The sequence below is a fragment of the Elephas maximus genome, chromosome 22 (genome assembly GCF_024166365.1).
Source record: "Elephas maximus indicus isolate mEleMax1 chromosome 22, mEleMax1 primary haplotype, whole genome shotgun sequence".
In the NCBI taxonomy this organism is placed as follows: domain Eukaryota; kingdom Metazoa; phylum Chordata; class Mammalia; order Proboscidea; family Elephantidae; genus Elephas; species Elephas maximus.
The window spans coordinates 55052471-55071753 of record NC_064840.1 but is presented as its reverse complement, the minus strand read 5'-3'; positions in this window follow the sequence as shown (position 1 = coordinate 55071753).

Below are 19283 nucleotides of genomic sequence, written 5' to 3'. Positions count from 1 at the left end.
ACTCTCTGCATTCATTTTTACAAAGACCTATGAACTCTACATTCTTTTATTCCCGCTGTCTCCTCCATTTTCTCTGCTACTGCCTTGTTCCGGGCCCTTCTCTTTTCTCCCTTGTTACTAAGAGACTCCTAACTGGTTCTCCTGCTCACAGTGTCTCCTCCCCTCAGTCCAACCAAACACGACTGCCCAAAAGATCTTTCTAAAGGACAAATATGGCCATGTTAAAACCCATTGCTGTTGGGTAGATTCTGACTCATAGCAACCCCATTGCCATGTTAAGCAAACAAACAAACAAACCTGTTGCTGTTGGGTCGTCCAGACTCATAGTGATCCTATAGTAGAACTGCCCCACTGGGTTTCCAAGGAGTGGCTGGTAGATTCAAACTGCCAACCTTTTGGTTAGCAGATGAGCTCTTAACCACTACGCCACCAGGGCTCCTATGGCCATGTTAGGCACATGAATAAAACCATTAAAAATAGTCCCAAATGACTATACATCAATGCCTGAAGTCTCTGGGTTGGCTCTTAGGCCACTCTACAAAGGACTCCCACCGCATTTTGCCAGACCTCTCTCCAGCCACTCCCCCAGTCACCATACTCAGGCCCACTGACAACCTCCACCTGTCCCTGTCTTGCTGCTCACTTCTGCCCTGACGGCCTGACTCTCCTTTATTATGAGATGTATACTCTTATCTACCCCTCAAGGTCCAACTCAAATATCACCTCCTCTGGCCAACTCTCCATCTCTCTACCTGCTCCCCACCAAAAGTGGATGAATGCATGGTTCCCTTAAGGAGCCTTAGTGGAGAGATGGTTAAGCAGTTAAGCGCTGGGCTACTAACTGAAAGGTTGGTGGTTCCAACCCACCCAGTGGCTCTGAGAGGGAAAGACCTGGTGATCTGTTCCGATAAAAATTTGAGCCAAGGAAACCCTATGGGGCAGTTCTACTCTGTCATATGGGGTTGCTATGAGTCAAAATCAACTCTCTATACCCAACAAAAACAGGGCTCCTCTGTGCTCCCAGAAGCACTCTAATCCTTTGCCTGATAGAGCCCCACCCCTAAGCCCCTCTTTAATATTGAGTTAATGGTAGGAGTCAGGTTTTATCCAACTTTGCTTCTCCAGCACAGTGACTGATACACCTTACGAGCTTTGTAAATGATAACAATGACCATGAGAAGGCAGGAATGAACTTATGCAGTTAGATTAGGGACTTGAAGGAAGGAGGAAAGGAGAGAGATGGGGGTAAGCAGAGGCAAAGAACACCATGGCATAAATCAGCTTATTGATGAATTTAAAGGAAAGGACCAGGTAGGTTTTGTTTGGCAGAAAGCTGGTCGGCAGTTTAGAACTGGTGACTTGCCTTTGGAATCCCACGCCTGTTAAGAAGCAGCGGCTAGGGACCACAGTTCCAGAGGCTGTTCTTGACCTCTGGACCAACTGTGCATTCTGAAACGAAAGAGGATAGAAAAGTGATCAAAAAACCCCTTTACAATTTTCCCTCCAGCCTTTTTTAGGGTAACAGTTTTCTATGCTTGAAGAAAACTCCTTGAAATTGAAAAAACCAGAAGCTTCCAAGTTGAGGAGCCAGCTTTCCATAATGTGGTAAGATTCGCCTCCTGGTGGATATATATAAAACTTGGGTGGCGTAGTGGTTAAATGCTATGGCTACACCCCAAAAGGTGGGCAGTTCAAATCCACCAGGTGCTCCCTGAAAACTCTATGGGGCCGTTCTACTCTGCCCTGTAGCGTCACTATGAGTCGGAATCAACTGGATGGCAACGGGTTTGGGGTTTTTTTTGGTATAAACCCGTTGTCACTGAATTGTATGTAAAAAAAAGCTAAAATGATAAATGTTTTGTTACGTATATATTCACCACAATTAAAAAAAAGTGCCTTAGGAAGTTTTAAATAAATTTCAGAGACTTTGTTACTGCTAAAAAGAAGAAAACCAAAACCCATTGCCTGCAAGTTGATTCTGACTTATAGTGACCCTAAAAGACAGAGTAGAACTGCCCCATAGGATTTCCAAGGAGCGCCTGGTGGGTTCCAACTACTAACCTTTTGGTTAGCAGCCATAGCTTTTAACCACTATGCCACCAGGGTTTCCAAAAAGAAAGAAAAAGAAAATGGAAGGTGTCCTAGAAGATGGAGGAGGCTGCCAGCAGTCCCTTGTAGCTGAGCGTGAATGTGTATCAGAGATCCCTTCCTCCCTAGGGATGGCTCCCGGAAAGCCTCCTAGAGGCTCTCTGCTTCCACCCTTCCCCCAATAAGGATCCCACTGTGCCCTGAGGCAGCCAGTCTGCTGTTGGGTATATATCCCCTCACTGACAAACTGAGCCACATGCATGCCCAGGACGGCAAACTGATCTGGGCACATCAGTCCCTACTACTCCCTTCCCGCCATCCCAGTGCGGAGAATAAGAGGCTCATGGAGGGTCTAGAGACCATCTTTTCAAAAAAAAAAAACAGTTGCCTACAATTGCCCTCAAGTCCATTCCGACTCATGGTGACCCCACGCGTGCAGAGTAGAACTGTGCTCCAAAGGGTGTTTTCAAGGCTGTGACCTTTTGGAAGTAGATCTCCAGGCCTTTCTTCCAATGCACCTCTTGGTGGACCTGAACCACCAACCTTTCGGTTAGCAGTCAAGCGAGTTGACCCTTTGCACCACCCAGGGACTCCTCAGAGACCACCTATGGCACTGGTTTTCAACTTTTGTTTTTGTTCTTTAAGCAGCATAATCCTTTGCCTAAACAAAATTTTAGGTAAAAATTGGGGGGTGGGGGGGCAGGGATGGCCCCAGACTCTGCCCACTCATCCTTACAGAACAATGGGGATCACAGGTTGCAAGCTTCTGATCTAGATGACCCAAAACCCACAGGTGACCTCTGCTAATACCTTAATTCTTCCTCACAGTGAAGCCTTAGGGGTTAAATTGCTTGGGGCCCAAGTAATGGATGGATGAATGGAATGTTTTATGCCTTGTGTAAGTGTACTGAAAAGAGAGGGTGAAGAGAACATGATATCAGATGCTGTCGTTAAGCGAACGGTGGTGGCAGTGAGTGCCCATCAGATCCCACTTAGGAAGAGTAGTGAAATTTCTCTAATTGCAGCCCCAGAGAAGTTCAAGATCCCTGCCATTCCAGAAGGTGAGGGAGGGAAAGAGCACCTTGTTAGGAAAGAGTGGAGCCAAGGGCTTCCTAGGAGCTTTGGGGAGTTTGGGGCGCCATCTGCTGGTCACCTTGCCACAGAGCACTCTGAGTTTCCCGTAAGAGCAGGGAGCTGGAGGTGGTGAGTTTTACAGGTTTATAGCCCCCAAAGCTTCAAGCTAAGGTCTGGAAATTTCAAACAAACTTTCAGAAAGGGCTCCTTCACCCTTGGTTTATTGCAAAGTACACAGACTACCAGATTCTCCACCAGAGCTGGCTATAGAAGTACCCACACCAGTGGGTATAGAGGTATAGAGACACAAAGGAAGGGACTGGAAGAAATCCCAGGTGATCTGCTTCTGAAAATCAGCCAGTGAAAGCCCTACGGATCACAGCAGTCTGATCTGAAACCAGTCGTGGGGACGGCACAGAACCAGGCAGCATTTCATTTCATTGCGCATGGGGTCACCATAAGTCACGGGCCAATTCAACGGCAGCTAACATGTTCCTAGCATTGAATACCATTTCAAATCTGACCAACAACAACAAAAAACAAAATCAAGTTTTGTAATGGAATAAAAATAATATGAAGCAATTTAATCAAGTGTAAGATAACATTCCATATTATATTCACAGAATATAATAGTATCTCATAAACAAAGCTCCTCACAGTGGTGTCACTAGGGGAAGTGGGGGTGCAGACTGTGCTGGGTGACAATGTCAGAGGAGATGACACCAAAATGACTGCCTATAAAATTTTTGTGCAGTGTTTCAGCAGAAATTTATCATTTTTTATAAAAATATCCCTGTAATGAGTTATAACAAAGAAAACATTTTTTGCAAGCCCAGCTTACATGTCTCAATATACCTACTAAAAAAAAAACTATGCTAATTTACCTTTTGAACCTTCTAATGCACTCCAGTCAGAGCTGCCATTACACCCAATTACAATGACGCTTCACACTGCGTGGCTTTGTCTGCACGTGCCACAAGCACGCGCTGTCATTTTCATGGCTGCCGGTGTTTTTATAAGCCGCTGCCGTTGTCAGATTTTCATATTGTTTTAGCTACAATGTTGTAGTAATTAGTATTTGTGAACCTATATCAATAACTTTTTTTGAGACTGAAGCAGTATTTAAAGGAAAAGAAGGAGTGATATATGGAAATTATAATTTACAAGTAACAATACAAAAAACATTCCTAAGGATTCTGTATGGTCCTGTATGGGAGGAGGCCTATGGGGAAGGGGCGACACCGACCCTAGTGACACCACTGGCTACTCAGTGAGCATTTACTTTCATGCAAATTTTTCTCCAATTCAGTCTCATACCAAGCAAAGCCCAGCTGATGCTGATTTTCTCATGGCCCTTTTGGGAAGCTGGGTTCTCCATTTCCCCACATCCTTTAAGTGAGATTGTTGGTAATTCTTCTTCTGTTTCTGGAGAGTGTGAGGTCAAAGCCTGGACCATAGTGAGCTCAGAGCTCGATGAGGTGTAGACCTCTTTGTTATCAGTTGCCATCGAGTTGATTTCCCACTCGTGGGGATTCCCACTCATGGCAACCCCCTGTGTGCAGAGTAGAACTGCTCCACAGAGTTTTCAAGGCAGTGGCCTTTTGGAAGCAGTTCACCAGGCTTGTCTTCCAAGGTGTCTCTGGGTGGGTTCGAACCACTGACCTTCTGGTTAGTAGTCAAATGCTTAACCCTTTACGCCACCCAGGGATTCTGTAAACCTCTTTGGGTTCTCCCAAACCAGAGCTCGTGTCTCCCTTTGACTGCCGAGGACTGGCTTGACGAGTTATATGAAACATGTCAATATTCAAAAGATTGAGAAAACAGTCATTAGATTTGGCAGCCACAAGCCACTAGCACATTCCACAGGCCCACACAAGTAACTCCAGCTGATTTCAGTCACTCAGCATTTCTCTGTGTGAAGAGGAAAGCAAGATCCATAGAGTCCTAGGATGGTCAGATTGAGAAGGACCAACCTCCCTGTTTCATAGATGAGGACACCGAGACCCAGATTTGGGAAATGACAGCTAGTTGAGTGCTAGCAATGGGATTCCTGCTTCAAGTTTCAGTCAAGATTTTCCAAAAACTCACTTACCATGGAAAATTTGGAAGAGGGCAAGAGAAGTGTGCTGGGCAGAAGTACCCTTGAGGGGCTACTCTGAGCAGTATGAATGAGCACCAGGTGGTGTGTAAACAGATATCCAGGTAACTGGCACAGCTGCAAAGGCACAGGACTTTAGAGGCAGAAGAAGGTCAACAACTCCCACAGGTTTGAGTGGGCAGGGAAAGGCTCTCCCCTACCATCTTGGTCATCTACTGCTGCTATAATAGAGATACCACAAGTGGATGGCTTTAACAGAAGCTTATTCTCTCACAGTCCAGTAGGCTAGAAGTCTAAATTCAGGGCACCAGCTCCAGGAGAAGGCTTTCTCTCTCTGTTGGCTCTGGAAGAGGGTCCTTATGATACAACCATCTTCCCTTGGTCTGGGAGTATCTCAGCGCAGGAACCTGAGGTCCAAAGGACGCGCTCTGCTCCCAGTGCTGCTTTCTTCGTGGTATGACGTCCCCATGTCTCTCTGCTCGATTCCCTCTTTAATATCTCAAAAGAGATTGGCTTAAGATACTCTCTAATCTTGTAGATCTCATCAACATAACTGCCACTAATCCATCTCATTACATCATAGCAAAAGAATTTACAACACATACGGAAATCATACCAGATGACAAAGTGGTAGACAATCATACAATACTGAGAATCATGACCTAGTCAAGTCGACAGATATTTTGGGGAGACGCAATTCCATCCATGACACCCACTGACTCCAGATGAACGGCAAGTTCTTCACTGAAGTAAGTTCTAAAAGGCAATGATTATGCTCTTTGGTGGCTGTGCTGGCCCTCCGAGGTCTCCACCTCCTCTGATCCATCTGCCCCGGATGTGGAACTCATCTGCATATAAACCCAGTGCTGTCGAGTCGATTCTGACTCATAAAAACCAAACGACCCTATATACAGGCCTGCTAAAAAAAAAAAAAATTATTATTATTTTTTTAATTCTACTGCTGCTTCTCACAGGCAACTCCCCAGATGGACCCTACTGCCTCTGTGGGCTCTGTGTTCATAAAGTGCCTAGCACTTAATAAATGCTCAAGAAGTCTTTGCTATTATTATTCACAGTTTTTACACTTTATTTTCTTTTAATTCCCTCATAGAGTTGTCCAGCAGTAACTCTGTGGTGGGGGGCACTGACAGTTCAGTGATAAAATTCTTGCCTTCCACGCGGAGGAGCCTGGTGGCACATTGGTTAAGCATTTTGCTGCTAACCACCAGCCGCTCCTTGGAAACTCTATGGGGGCAGTTCTACCCTGTCCTATAGGGTCGCTATGAGTCGGAATTGACTCAACGGCAATGGGTATCAGTGGGTATGCGGGAGACCCAGGTTCAATTCCCAGCCAGTGCACCTCATGTGCAGCCATCAGTCGTCTGTCAGTGGAGGGTTGCGTGTTGTTATGACGCTGAACAGGTTTCATCGGAGCTTCTAGACTAACAGCAACTGGGAAGAAAGGCCTGATGAGCTACTTCTGCAAATCAGCCAATGAAAACCCTGCGGATCACAACGGTCCCATCCTACTGTGTGTTGGATATCCATGAGTCAGGGCCAATTCAGGGAAGTGTTTGTTGTTCTGAAGTCAGTCATTAACAGTCACTTTGTAAACATTAACACATCCTTACAAAGATCAGACTGGACTATAAGACATAAAATGATACTTGTGAGGAGTGTGCATCTTAGCTCAAGTAGATACACGAGACTAAATGGACAGCTCCTTCCGGAGGCGAGATCAGAAAGCAGAAAGGGACAGGAGCTGGTTGAATGGACACAGGAAATCCGGAGTGGAAAGGGGGAGTCTGCTATCACGTTATAGGGAGAGCAACTAGGGCCACATAGCAATGTATACATAAATTTTTGTATGAGACACTAACTTGAACTGTAAACCTTCACTTAAAGCACAGTATAAAAAAAAAGAACTGTCCTTACATGAAAACAAGTCCTTGAGAAAATAGAATTCTCAACTGCTTCCTTTGAGAGCTGGGAGGTCACAAACAGGGCAGAGTGAGAGGCTGCTATTCTTAGCTCAGGCAGGCTGAAGTCCTGAGGACGTTATGAGGGAAGATATGGATGCAGACAACTGCGAAGTAAGAGGGAAAACCCGTTGCCGTCGAGTCAATTCCCACTCATAGTGACCCTGTAGAGGGAAAAGGTGGATGAAATACAGAAAACAAACTTTCCTTAAAGTGCGTGAGTATGTGTAAGGTCTACAGAGCTGCCCCATAGAGTTTCCAAGGAGCGCCTGGTGGATTTGAACTGCTGACCTTTTGGTTAGCAGCTGTAGCTCTTAGCCAATAAGCCACCAGGGTTTCCCCACAGTGATTGGTGGTTAGTAAATGCTCAATAAGTCTCATCAGAATTAGTCTAGGCAGGACCCATTCAGCCTACTAGTTGAGTGTGAAAAGAATTTAATATGTGCTCTACTGCCCTCTTCTGGAAGGAATGCGGAATTGACCTTTACGTGTGCAAGTCAGTCAAATACTGGAAATCCAAGGTCAGTTCCACTGTGACAGCTGAGACACAATTTGGCAGGTGGCTCAGAAGGAAGGAGAAGCAAGGTGGGAGCAAATGAAGGTAACATGGCATAGTTCTTTAAATTTCAGAAAGATTTCTACAGCCCATCCAAATTTTAATAATAATTCATGCTCAAAGAAGAGCCCCATGTTAAATTTTGTTCTGGAGCAGATGTTTGCTGACATATTGGTTTACAGAGGAAAGAGCTTAGATTTTGGACTCACACCAACCTGAGCTCAAATCTTGGCTCTGTTGTTATGTGAGTAAGTTACTGTGTGGGCTCAAGCAGATTATTTAACCTCTCAGCCTCAATTTTCTCATCTGTAAAATGGAGACAATACAGTAATGACTGTAAAATGGATAAAAAAGAAATGATACAATACAGTAATCCCAGGGGAATGACATGAGATGACCTCAGTAAGAAGACTAACATTTGGGAGCTTCTCCTTTAAGAAATTTATTCAAGGAAAATTATAAAATTCCAATGAGAAAAAAGGATCTCAGTAAATGGAGAAATATATATTGATTCTGGCTTTTAAAATTAAAAAATAATAAAAGCTGACATTGCCTAGATAAAAATACGAATTTGATGAAAGTCCAATTAAAATCTTATGTGGCATATTTTATTAAAGTTTTTTAAAAGTTGATGATGAAATTTATAGGGAAATCAGCAGGAATAATACTCATAGATATTTTTAATGTATGGAATAAACATGTCAAATTTTAAAAACATGACATTATGTTTTATGAAGCAAAACGTATACTGTCCCATAGGGTTTCCAAGGAGAGGCTGGTGGATTTGAACTGTTGACTTTTTGGTTAGCAGCCAAGCTCTTAACAACTGCAGCACCAGGGCTCCATCAAAACCTAAGGGAATTGGCGTCTGCGATCTTAAATGCTAGCAAGTGGCCATCTAAGGTGCATCAATCAGCCTCAACCCACCTGGACCAAAGGAAAATGAGGAACACCAAGGACACAAGGTAATTATGAGCCCAAGAGACAGAAAGGGCCACATAAACCAGAGACTACATCAGTCTGAGACCAGAAGAACTAGATGGTGCCCACCTACAGCCGTGGACTGCCCTGACAGGGAACACAACAGAGAACCCCTGAGGGAGCATGATGGCAGTGGGATGCAGACCCCAAAATCTGGTAAAAAGACCAGACTTAATGGTCTGGCTGAGACTAGAAGGACCCCAGTGGTCATGGCCCCCAGGCCTTCTGTTAGCCCAGGACAGGAACCATTCCCAAAGCCAACTCTTCAGACAGCGATTGGACTGGACAGTGGGATGGAAAGGGATGCTGGTGAGGAGTGAGCTTCTTAGATCAGGTGGACACGAGACTATGTTGTCATCTCCTGCCTAGAGGGGAGATGAGAGGGAAAGAGGGGGTTAGAAGCTGGTGGGATGGACACGAAAAGAGAGAGTGGAGGGAAGGAGGGTGCTGTGTCATTAGGGGGAGAGCAATTGGGAGTGTGTAGCAAGGTGTATATGTTTTTGTGTGAGAGACTGACTTGATCTGTAAACTTTCACTTAAAGCACAACAAAAATTTTTTTTTAATTCTAAGGGAATTGGTTTGAGAGCAGCAACTACAAAAAATTAGCATACTATAGTAGATATTCAAAAATATATATTCAATAATTATTTAAATACAAGATAAGATAGATCATAAAAAATCATTTTAGAACCAAACCAGTCCTTACTGACTGACTCAACATGGATTACCGAGCACCTACTATGTACCTTTTTTAAAAGCATTTGTAATCATTTAATGAACCTCTCTCTATGTGACTTTAAGCTACCAGGACACAGCCTCTCCCGCAACACAGACACACAGACACAGACACACACAGCACGCTGAATCTCCTCAGCAATCCTGCTGAAGAATTTGGCCTTCTCCATGACAGACTGCTGACGGAGCTTTTCCTTTCCCAGAATGTCGTAGTAGCCCAGCCAGACCACATCGATGATGGGAGCAGCTCCAGTCTTATCTTCGGCAGCTTTTACCTGTATCTGCTCACTGGCCAAGGCTCACAATTTATTCAGGTTGGCAGTCGGGTCGAAGCTCTGGTAATGTCTCATACCAACCTTTCCAATGTAACGTGGGTGATACCCATGGAAGTTGATGCTGTGGGAATGCACACCACCAGCAATACCCAGGCCTCCCAGAGCTTCCAGGCTGTGCCGATGTGGCCGCAGTTCACATGGCCCCCAAGTTTCTGGGTCTTCCTCAGTCTGGATGGCACCTCGGTGGCAGAGATGAGAAAGGTATATACCCCTTTTGAGTTCACGCTACAGGTGTTTGGGATTCAAAAACAAACTAAATGCGGTCTTCTCCCTTAGGGATTTTACTTCTACTTGTGAAGCGAGACATAGTTTAAAAAAAAAAAAAAAAAAAGGTGACACGATTTAAAAATCAATGACACATGACAAACTGGTACAGAATTAAAGGTCAATGAAGAAAACAAGTGTTATATTCAACTAGGGCGATCAGTCACTGAGGGTTAGCCTGGGAAGACTTCAAAGAAAATGGAGGTTTGTATTATGATATGAAAGAGATGGGATTTAGGGAAGATCTTTTTTGGGGGGTTGGGGGGCAAGACTGCTCATTCAGACCCACTGTGGACTTCTCTTTTAAGCCCCGCTCCTACCCTACCCTGCCAGCCTTCCCAAATCCTAAGCCAGAGGTCTCCACCTGGGGGCTGAAGAGTTATCACAGAGACCTTGTAAATCTGTAGCACCATAGACTCTATGGGCTAAACAAATGATGTCATATGCATTGCTTAAGCACAGAGACCAAACCATATGTTACAATTTTATAAATGTAAATACCAATGTGATTTAATTGACAGGGAGAGGGGCCTCTTTGTTTTGTTTCATTTTTAATTTGTAGTTTTATTACATTGTGATCAGTGTGTGTTTGTAATATTAAACAGGATCCTAATAATACAAGGCAATAAAAAAGGAAGCACCATAATTGTAAAAACAGCATGGGGGGTAGTGCCTGACCTCCTCCAACCCAAGGGGGAAGGAGAACCAAGATCAACAGCCCAAGGCTGATTCCTATGAGGCAGGGGCCAGACACACCTCTTCTCTTGGCCATCTTTACCAGTTCTGACACCAACCGTCCCTCACACAGCACTCTCTACTTTACTGTTGGGTTCAGTAATTCGTTGCAATGGCCACACAGTACTCAAAGACTGTACTCACGATTATGGGGTTTATTATAAGGGAAATAACAGTTACAATTCAGGCTCAGGAACACTCAGGATACAGTTCTTTCATCAGGACAGCCTCTCCCCAGCTGTGCTCGCAGGCACACTTCTCCCTGGCCCTTGGCCTCTGTCCAGAGGCACTCAGTTTTCTCTCTCCGTGGGCCAGGAAACCCACCGTGCCGTCTTCTGCTGCCGGGTCTCTCCTGCCACTGCTTCTCACCGTCTTCAAGGTTACAGCTTGCTCTCTGTCTCCTGGGTCCAGAAACAGCTCAGCGCAGGAATCGAAGGTCCAAAGGACTTGCTAGCTCCTGGCTGTTCTTCCTTGGTGGTGCTGGAATTTTCTTCCCTGCTCTGGAATTGGCTCTCTTCTAAGACAAAACTGACCAAATCCCTTAGTAGGCCACAATTACCCTATCACACAGCCCCACCCAATCACCTGGGTAGGGGTTACAAGACCATGGCTAGAAAGACTGCACACAAATGTAATTAAGCTTCCACAGTAATGTACACAAAACATGAAGGAATCTCGCAGGTACTTACTGAAAGAAGCCAGAATCAAAAATAGATACGTTGTATGATTCCATTTATATGAAGTTCAAGAACAGGCAAGACTCATTGTGGAGCTAGACGGGAGAATAATGGCTACCTCTGCAGTGGGTCAGTATTGACTGATGAGGGGCACAAGGGAACTTCCGGGATGCTGAAAGTGTTCTATATGTTGATCTGAAGAGTAATTACACACACTCACACACACACAAATTTACGAAGCATATGCTTAAAAAAAAAAAAAATTTTTTTTTTTTTTTTATAACATACACATAGGGTTGCTATGAGTCGGAATCAACTCAACGGCAATGGATTGGGTTTTTATAACATGCACAAATTTAAAAGGAGAGAGCGGAGGTGGAAGAAGAAGAAAGAGGAGAGGAAGAAAAGGGTTTTTAAAAAATTTCAAAGGAAAACTTCATTGGGCAGTGGAGCTTGAGTCAAGACAGTGATCTGAGCATTTTTTACTTGCCCCAGCCCACCCCAACTAAAAAAAAAAAAAAAAAATTACCCCATCTAAGTGCCTATTAAATGTCCTGTATCGGTTCTGAAAACTAGGGAAGAAGATATGTATATGCCAGAAACTATGAAGAATTTCTGCTGGTACAGATATGACCAGGTGCACTGAAGCCAGGCTAACCTGTGATTCAACCCAGGTGAAGGGAAAGCCCTCCGAGTCACTGGCTTGGCAGGGGCTAGAGGCCAAGAAGAACTGTGGAGGCAGCCAGAGTGGAGTTGTGGGTGTGGGTTCTGTTCCTACACAAGTTCTTGAAAATGCTCCAGACGCAGAAGCCAACACAGAGTTGGGGATTCCAGCCTCATTCACCCCAAACTTGCAGGCTACACATAGTGCGTGTGCCAAGGAAGGTCAGCCAGAATTTGGCCCAGGTAACTACTAGCAAGAATGAACAAATCTGTCTTGGAAAAGTACAGCCAGAATGCTCGTTAGAAGCAAAGATGGCAAGGCTTCATCTCACAGACTTTGGACATCTTATGAGGAGGGACCAGTCCCTGGAGAAGGACATTATGCTTTTTCATAATGGACATTATGAAAAAGAGGAAGACCCTCAACAAGATGGGTTGACACAGTGGCTGCAACAATGGGCTCAAGCATAACAATGATTGTGAGACTGGCACAGGACCAGACAGTGTTTTATTCCGTTTTACATAGGGTTGCTATGAGTTGGAACCGACTGGAAGGCACCTAACAACAACAACATTTGCTAGCAAGAGTAATCATGCCAATTAGAGAAAGGGAACACCTAACTTCAAACTCCAGCAAATGTGAGAATTAAATGCAGGAGCACACACCAAACGCTCTTCCGTGATTGTCTCAACTCTGGCTCCCTCTGGTGTCCTTATAACCACATTACAACTATGAGTAATTTTAATGAGCTGGAAAGATTTGAATAAAGACCCACATAGGCTCTAATGGTGATCACCTGAGAAGAGATGCAGGTAAAGTGGACAACACCACATGAGAGCTAGCAATAACTTTTTAATTGTTGGAATGGAAATATTGGATGAAAACTGACAGAAAATTTAGCCAAAGTACCATGTCTGAATACGAAATTCATGCAGAAGGGGATGTCTATAAAAATAAGGCCAATTTTACATCACAGAACCCCAAAATGATTAGGAATTGAAGGTGGTGTAAGATAATAGGGCTGAAAAAATTAGATTAGGGTGAAAAAATTCTATGTAAGGAACAGACAGCTGGGTTCCAACCTCCATGCCCCAAAGTCAGGCAATAACCCACCTGCCACCTGGGTAGGAAGATTTATTCTGTAATAAAAATGAAGCTAGACAGGATACAAACTGAGGACGCCAGGCACAATAGAAGGCAGGGAGAGGTGCTGACAATGTTGGATTTTAACTGAGCCTCGTGATCCTGGAAAACAGTGAAGATTAAGACATCCCCCCAAGCTTTGTTCCAGAAAGCAGGGTAATCCATATGACTCAGAGAGTCACAGATGCCCCCCTTGATGACCCATGATAAGGCCAGACGCAAGCCCTCCAGATTTCTGTTCTTTGCTCCATAAATGGTTAGTTGAATTGTGCGTCCTCACTGATCAATCAGAACAAAATGCTTTTTAACCAAACTCTCATTAAGATGCTCTTTTTCTCCCAGGCCCCTGAACTTTGGCCCACCCTCCGCCTGAACCGGCAGTCCCTGATTAAAGGGCCCTCCTAAGATCAGGCTGACCTCAGACAAAGCATTCTCTGACCTACTGTCCCATCATGCCAAACTTTCAGCCCACTTTCCCACACCCAGATCTTTCTAGCCTTCATTCCTCCCTATAAAAGGAAAATCCAGTTTGCCTAGCCCTGGAGACGCTTGCAGATCTTACAGTCACAGACTCTCCCTATTGAATAGTCCCTCCCCCGACTCCCACCTTGCAATAATCCTTTCAAATAAAGTCTCTCCCTACTGAGTCTGGAGTTTTGGTTGGTGGGTGGGTGGGTGGGGGGCGGGCGGGGGTTGGTTGGTTGGTTGGTTGATTTGTTTGTTCTTGACAGCACCATGCTTAAAACTGTGAGAGTAACTGAAGTAAGATTCTGCTCCCACACCCCCAGCTCTTTCAGCTACTCTGTGTTAACCGTCCTCCATCACCACCACTAACAGCAGGAAGATTTTTCACTGAAGAAATTTAGAGACAAAATTTACAGACACTGACAATAGGGAGCTCTCCAATAAAAGATGCATTCCCACACAGTCACCCCAAGAGTAGAATTCCAGGGAGTGTGTCAATGCCTCTCATGACCAGGAGTGAACAGGCAAGGATTTCTAGACATTTGAGAAAAGTCTCCATCCTGAAAGACAACACCTAAAAGAAATCATGGAGCTGAGGAAACATAGGCCTACAAAGGCTGGGAGCAAAAGGTAACTTGACCTCCCGTAAAGAGATAAGAAATATTGCAGCCACAAAATGAGGTTAGGAGGCTATAAAAAATTCAGAAAGCTCTTGTAAATTAAATTATGATTGCTGGAATGGAAAAAAAAAATTACAAAGATTGGCTGGAAGATAAAATGGAGGAAATCTAGTGGAGCCCTGGTGGTGCGATGGTTAAGAGCTGAGCTGCTAATCAAAACGTCAGAAGTTCGAATTTGAATCCATCAGTGGCTCCTTGGAAACCCTATGGGGCAGTTCTAGTCTGTCCTATAGGGTCACTATGAGTCATAATCGGCTTGATGGCACACAATAAGTAGAACAAGGATGTTAAAAAGTAGAATAGGAGGAAAAAGACTGAAACCAGAGGATCATTCCAGAAAGTCATGCATCCAACTAAAGGATTTCCAGGAAGAAAGTAAAAGGAAACCAAAGAAGAAACCATCAAAGAGATAGCATATTAAAATTCCCAGAGTGGAAGAGCGTGATTTTCCAAGTTGAAAGGACCCATTGGGTACACAACAGAATGAAGAAAAAAATTTCCCCACCACAAAAGGACAAATATCATATGATCCCATTTATATGAAATACCTGGACTAGACAAACACACAGAGACAGGAGGTAGATTTGTGTTCACCTGGTGGCCCAGTGGTTAAAAGCTCAGCTGCTAACCAAAGTGTCGGCCGTTCGAATACACCAGCGGCTACTCGGAAACGCTATGGGGCAGTTCTACCCTGTCCTACAGGGTCACTATGAGTCGGAATCCAGTTGACGGCAATGGGTTTGGGTTACAGGAAGAAGGAAAAGGGAAATGGGGAGTTATTGCTTAATGGGTCCAGAGCCTTTTTTTAGGGTAATGAAAAAGTTTTAGGGATAAATAGTGGTGATGGTTGCACAATGAGGTGAATTAATTAATGTCACTGAATTGTATACTTGAAAAGGGTTAAAATGGCAGACTTTATTTTGTGACTATTTTACCACACACACACAAAAAAAAAAAAAACTCACAAGACTCATTACTGTGAAATTTCAGGATACCTGGAATACAATCTTAAAAGTTAAATGCAACAGCAGATCCCATTCAAAGGATGGAGAATCAGATGGCACTGAAGGTCTCAACCAAAAAAAAAACAACCAAGCCTACTGCTGTGGAGTTGATCCTGTAGTGACCCTAAAAGACAGAGTAGAACTGCCTCATAGGGTTTCCAAGGCATAAATCTTTACAGGAGCAGACTGCCATGTCTTTTTCCGTGGAGCAGCTGATGGGTTTGCACCACTGACCTTTCGGTTAGCAGCTGAGCATTTAACCACTGTTCCTCCAGGGCTCCTGGATGTCTCAACAGTGGCTCTGAAATCTAGAAGACAAAGGAATAAAATGTTCAAAATCCTAGGGAAAAATTACTTTCATCCTTTGAATGGGATCCTTTGAGTGATGGATGTTACTGGAGGCTGTGCTCCACCAACATGTGGGGACCCACCAAGAAAAAGGAAGATGCTGAATCCAGGAAACTGGAGATCCAGTTCCAGAGAGTAGCACAGAGAAGCCCCAGCACAGCAGCTGCACAGGTGGAATATTGTTCAGCCATGAAAATGGATGAAGTACTGACACAGGCTACAACATGGGTCTCCCTTGAAAACAAAATGCTAAGTAAAAGAAGCAAGTCACAAAGGACCACATATTGAATGAATGCATTTATAGGAAATGTCCAGAATAGACAGATTTGTAGGACAGAAAGTAGATAGATGGCTGGTTGCTTAGGGATGGAGAAGTAGGGTAGTGATAGCTAAAGAGTATGGGATTTCTTTTTGTGGGGATGGAAATGTTCTAAAATTGACTGTGGTAGTGGTTGCACATATCTGTGAATATGCTAAAAACCCATTGGAAGTGTGCTGTGTGCCAAAGCCACGTTTGCCATAACCCTCCCTGGTTCCAGAAAACAGGTTTGTTCCCATAGACAAGGTTATGGAGGTGAACTCAGCAGGACCAAGTTATGTAACACAGTGGTCCTAGAGCACTGCCCATGAAGCTCAGACTATCAGGGAGGATGCACAGGTGTTTAAGACAACAGAGGTACTCTGACACACCTGAGGAGCATCCAAGGATGCTGCTTGGAAGGGCTACATTGCCCCTTCTTCATGACAGCCTGAGAGGACAGACTCACTGTATGAGAGTTACAGAGCTGCCTCCAAGAATAGTGACAAATCTTCTTAGAAAGTTTATTTTTTCAGCTTGGGCTGTATCTTGGAATACTGAATTCCTTAAGTAGAACAGCCTCATTCACCCGCAGCCAAACATACGCACAAGCCAGCTGCTGCCAAGTCATGGAGACCCTGTGTGTGTCACAGTAGAACAGAACCACACTCCATAGATTCTGCAGCCACCAGAACTGGGCCTGCTGCTCTCCCTGCCACCCCTCCACCATCTCATCCCTTCTTTCTGTACTTTGGCTCCACAGGCACTGCCTTCCATTGTGCTGCCGTGGCCACACACGGTACCCCAGGTGTGGAAGCACCACGCATTTGTACTTCAGAAAGAGAATGTCTTCTGGTTTGCTTCCAACACTCTGCCTGACAATGCCCTATCTTTTTCCAGTCTGTTGAGCACAATAGCACGTTACTTCCACTGTCTTCTTTGTTGCATCATAATTGGTAGTTCAGAGTCCATCAACTTTTAAATATGTTTATAATCTCTGCACTCTTCTCTTTCATAATGAGAAAATGTATATCTGTAATGGTTCCATGGAGACCATCTGCTATTTTATACTAATTTTATAGACTACTTCTTATGGATCATTCTTGTTGGGTTGTATTTTTACTCCTAGAAGAACTTAGCATCACCTGCAAATGTGAGAAGTTTACCGTACATTCTTCTTGTCAATAGTAAAGCCTTTAATAAAGACTAACTTCACTTTCTACTTCTATGGGATTCTTCTTTTTCATACTCTTCCATACATGATGGAAAGCTCCTTAACCTATTTCTGATCTACAATAAACAATGACCCCTAACTTCCTTCATAGTGTTATGTGTTGACTCTTGTCAATGGTACTTTGAAGGTCTAAATAAATCATGGAGCCCTGGTGGTACAGTGACTAAATGTTCTGCTGCTAGCCAAAAGGTCGTCAGTTCAAATCCACCAGTCGCTCCTTGGAAACCCCATGGGGCAGTTCTACTCTGTCCTGTAGGGTCGCTATGAGTCGGAATCAACTCGGCGGTAATAGGTAAATAAATTATATCCACTGGTTCCCCCTTATCCATATGTTTGTCTACTGCTCAAATAATTTTAGTTGGTAGGTCAGGCATGAGTTCCTCTTAAAAAGTCATCCCATGATTTTAACATTTAACAATTTCTGTAACAAGCCCATCCTTTATTATAAGTGCTCCTCTATGTGTTCTCCACCCCTCCCTGGCTCACCCTGTCCCACTACTACCTTTTTACAGAAGTCTTAGTGGCAATTCTCTCATTCTGCCTTTTTAGTTACAGCTCATATATTTTGACAAACAATTTTCTAATTTTACCTTTGGACTCCTTCAAATCTGAGACAAATGTCATCCTGACTAAACGATGATACAAGTACATTTTGTTTTGACATCTAAGTTGAGTTAATACCAAATCTCTAAAAGCATATCTGTGCGAGCAGGGGCAGTTCAGAGGTAGAATCTCACCTTCCATGCAGGAGCCCTGGGTTCAATTCCTGTCTGTCAGTGCAGGCTTGTGTGTTGCTATGATGCTAAGCAGGTTTCAGTGCTTTTAGTCTAAGACAGACTACGGAAGAAAGGCCTAGCAATCTACTTCTGAAAATCAGCCAGTGAAAACCCTATAGATCACAATGCTCAGATCTGTAACCCATCATGGGGATGGGGCAGGACCAGGCAGAATTTTATTCCAGTGGGTATGGGGTCACCATGAGTCAGGGGACTACTTAACGACAGCAAATAACAACAATAAAAACATATCTATAAATTGAGTGACCTGAGGTTCCATGTCTAAGTAATAAGGATTCATGGCGAGGTTCAGCTTGAAAGTGTCCAGGTAATTGGGGGGTTTTGCTGAACCCACCAAGCTCCTACAGAGAAGAGTAGTAATCAGAGCTGGTATCACTCCAGAGCAAAGTCTGAGATCCCTGATCTGATATCCAGGTACCCCACAGTCTGACCCTGTGGGTCTCTCCTTTCCTGCCTCTACCTCTGCCTTGGCCATTGTTCCTGACACCAACTCTGTGCCTTCCTGCCTCCTTGTTCCTGAACACAGAGTACATGCCCATTTGTGGCACTGGTGATTTCTATAATGTTTATACCTGTTTTCCCAAATAGATGGGAAGATACTTAAGAGTGGGGCCTATGTCTCCCAACTCTTTGAAATCCTATCGCCCAACAACAGCTGTTTCAAAAGGTAGTAAAATGTCCTAATATTTATAGTATCTACTGTATTTGCCCCCACACTCTCTTTTTCTATATAAGAATATCTAGTATGCCGTGTCTGAATTAGGTAATAATTTACTCATTAGCAAGTATGAACAATGCCTCATTATAACCCTCATATTATGAAATCCACAGTTGAGATTTCAAGGCAGTTTGAGTGCACTTTCCTCATGAAATCTCAGGGTTAATAGATTTTTTTTTCCTGACCTTCTCCTATTTGTACTTCTAAGAGCCTAAGAGGCTCAGGAAAGGTAGAAACACACAGGGGAAATAATGAGAATGTCAGTAACGCAAGCACAAGAGAAATAGGATCGCTTTCCCTTTCCATCTGATAATGAAGAAAATAGGAAGACCCCATTCACTGAGGGCAAAGTCACTTTTAGCCACTATATTTACAGAAAAGCCACTCAACTTATAAAAACCAGGCCCCC